Raw genomic sequence first — 3,964 nt, forward strand, 5'->3', positions numbered from 1 at the left:
GCAAAACTAGAAATATAAAACTCAAATCACATGGTACATCGATCTCCTAGTACATGAAAATCTAGCCTAACATAATTGGAAATAAAGAAAAACAACAATTAAAACCAAGGAAGAACATCACCCAATTGATTCTTGAAGTGAAATCTTGAATCTTGAAGTGGATTGCCTTGTTTTTGCCTTGTTCTTCCTCTCCAAATCCTCCAAAATTGTGTTTTTGTGCCTCCAATTACGTTCTCCCCCTCTTCTGGACGTTCTTTCGTATTTAAATCACGTGGAAATTAGGTTACCAAAGGAGTTTCAATCGTATAAGGAAACTGCAAAACGGCCCCCAGATTATACCTATGCGACCGCATAGTACATTTCTATGCTGTCGCATAGAGTAAAAAAATTTGAGAAAAAGTTCTCGGGAGGCTTCTATGCGACCGCATAGTTATACAATTCTTTCCGCTGGACAGCGTTTAGTATTTTGGCCATAACTTTCTCTCCTGATCTCCGATTGAAGTGATTCAAAGTGTATTGTGAAGAAAACTCAAAGATATACACTTTTAATAGAAATAGGCTTCCTCAAATTCTGATGTTTACTATGTCAAAAATGGATCTCAAGTAGATACTAAAAATCACGAGCATAGCTTTTTCGCCTGAAAGTTGATACTTGATAATACTTCGACCCTATTTCACCTCGTGAGTCCTTTCCTCATCTGATTGACCTCTAACACTCTTGAATCTTCATTCCATTTCCCGTCTCATCTATGAATTATTTACAACTTGGTCCCCAAACTTTCAATTTAATTCATTTTAGTCCTTTTTCAGCTCTCTTTCTCCTGAATTCCACTATTTCCATAGAAACACCTACATTGCATGAATTCAATGAGATTAAGTCACAATTCAATCATTTTATCCATGTTTAAGTCATGTTTGTGAACCAAATAAGTGTGTAAAAACATACTTATTAATCAATTTGCCCCCCTCTTGGTTAGTCATTCTTGGGCTTTCACGATAGTTCAGGTGGCAATGATAAACGAAATGTCACATTTCCAATTTTTTCAAAAATTTCAAATGCACCGATAAATCAAGGACTCAATTTTCCTCTCTTTCCAAAATGTAGTATTTCCTTCATCAATGTCATTTTGAGAGATACTTTCTTGCCAACCTTGAAAGTCAACTCTTTTCTCCTTTTGTCGGCATAGCTTTTCTGACGATCTTCTGCAGTCTTAATTCTTGATCTAATTTTATACATAGCCTCTACAGTCTTCTCAACCAACTCTAGACCCAAATTGTAATGACCCAAAAATTTAAGATTTGAATTATTGACAAAATTTATATTTAAATTTTAAACAACATGGCATGAAATAATATATATATATATATATATATATATATCCAATATGTATATATATCCAACGTATATTAGATATTAAAATAAAATCCCATACAAAACATAATTGAGTAGTAATGCATATCATGGGTATATATATATATATATATATAAACACACACACAAAGATAATTAGTGAAAATATGAAATATTATTAAAATAAAATCCCATACAAAACATAATTGAGTAGTAATGCATATCATGGGTCCCCCCATAAATAATTCAATTTTGTACCAAATCATGTTTCTAGAAATCTCAAGATTCTAAGGTATCCTCTTTCTTCAACGTATGGGACACGGACCCAAAAGTCAGAATACAAGAAATTTAACATCATTATGGTAGGTGACATTAATTAGACATGCATGTAAACTGTAAATCAATTTCCAAAATTGCTCTATGTTCCAATCTCCAATTAACGTAATTATTTATGATAAAACTTGAATAGCAAGAAAAAACACAAAATACCCTAACCAAGTTAAAATTCCAAGTCATCATTTGAAATTACATGTTCGAACAAATTAGTCCCATAAATTATAATTTAAGGCATGTTACACTGAATTATTTTATTTAGTACCATAAATCTTAGCCCAATGATTGTACCCCATCGCCTACCGACCAACGATCCGACCTAACCTATGAGGTATAGGGAAAAATGATGAGTACATATAAAAATTAATAGGGCAATAGTGAGTAAAAATTTTAAAACATGTATCAGAATATCATACCGTCTCATAACTTTAGAAACCAATAGGAGCTCATATCATATCATTTTATTTGTACCGGAATGGGGTCATAACATTCATATCATAGCATATCATATTATATCATTTACTTTCATGAGTATAATAATTTATCAAAATGAAAAAAATAATAATTAAACGGGATAGAATAAACTGCACCTCGTTACCCTACCTTGTTAACTTGTTTTAATTTTTGGAAGACAAAATAAAATTCACGTTCCAAGAATTCATTTTTCTGCCTCTGCTTATGTGTTGTGCCTGTATATATTTTTATGTATTTTCTATCATGTAATGTAATTATATACATAGACAATTATACAAGAGTTGGTATATTGTGAAGAAACATGTGGGCGTGAAAATGAGTTATGGATAAAATATTGGAAACCAAAATTTGGCCAAATTTTGTCAACAACTAAACCACTAAAAAATCAACACGTAGCGGCACACCTAGTTGTGTTGAACCATTTACGTGACTTCATTTATCTTTCACTCCATATTTGCTTTTCTTTTTTTAAAATCTTTATTTCATAAAAAAAAATTCAATCACTAACCTACCCAAGAATCTTGCTCTATACACGTCACTTGAGAAAAAAATTTAAATTCATCAAATAATCAACTAAAATATAATTTAAAGCTATATCTTTCGATCTTGATAACTTGGGCTCCACTAATCCAAATTAACTTTTTCTCGAACCTAACATGCATGATTAATTACGATCTATCCAAGGAGCCCAATATTCATATATTAATTATTGCTCCGCCAATATCTACATTTTAACCCCCAAAAAATTGAAATTTACTATATACCTTCCAAAATATTAAAATATAAAATTAAATTCTATTTTACCAAAATTTTTCGACATTACACAAAACTTCCTTTCACCAACTTCATTCCAGTACAATGACGAACGACATCGTTGACCATACAAAGCCTCATACAGTGCCTTGCCAATAGTGGCTTGAAAACTATTGTTGTATGCACATTCAATTAATGGCAAATGATCTTCCATCTTACCGCCCAAATCTAGGACACAAGTTCTCAATATATCTTCAAGAACTTGAATAGTTTGTGCAGAATGTCTGATAGTTTGAGGATGATATGTAGTACTAAACATTAACTTGGTACCCATAGCTTTCTAAAGGCTTATCCAAAACTTTAAAGTGAACTTTGGGTTTCCATCTGATACAATAGAAATTGGAATACCATAAAGTTGCATAATCTCTCTGACGTAAATTTGTGCGAATTGTTCTAAGCTATAGGTTGTCCGAATCGGCAGGAAATGAGCAGATTTTGTCGGTCGATCCACAATCACCCAAATTGTACATGACCTCTCATTGATCTAGGAAATCTAAAGACAAAATATTGCAATCTTTTCCCATTTCCATTCGGGTATATCTATGGGGTTCAATGGCCGAGACGACCTCTGATGTTTAGCTTTCACTTGTTGACAAACCATGCATTTAGACACAAATAGAGCTATCTTTCCCTTCATATTTCTCCACCAAAATATGTTACACAAATATTTTTACATTTTGATTCCCCCTAGATATGTGGCGTAAAGAGTTGAGTGAGCTTCAGTCATAATCTCATTTTTCAATACTTCATCCTTTGGCATGCACAATCGACCTTTAAACATTAGGGCTTTATCTTCTACTATGTCAAGTCCTTTGCTCTTCTTAGCTCCAACATCAACCCTAATCTTTTCCAAAAAATGATCATCTTTTTGAGCATCTCTATCCCTAAGAGTTGGTTTCACAGTAAAACTTGCTAACATTGCCGATGTTTTTACTGGTGACATTAATACTTCAACTCTTAAGTTCTCAAAACTTTGATTAAACAATCATGTCT

Source organism: Olea europaea, chromosome 6 (assembly GCF_002742605.1).
Source record: "Olea europaea var. sylvestris chromosome 6, O_europaea_v1, whole genome shotgun sequence".
Taxonomy (NCBI): domain Eukaryota; kingdom Viridiplantae; phylum Streptophyta; class Magnoliopsida; order Lamiales; family Oleaceae; genus Olea; species Olea europaea.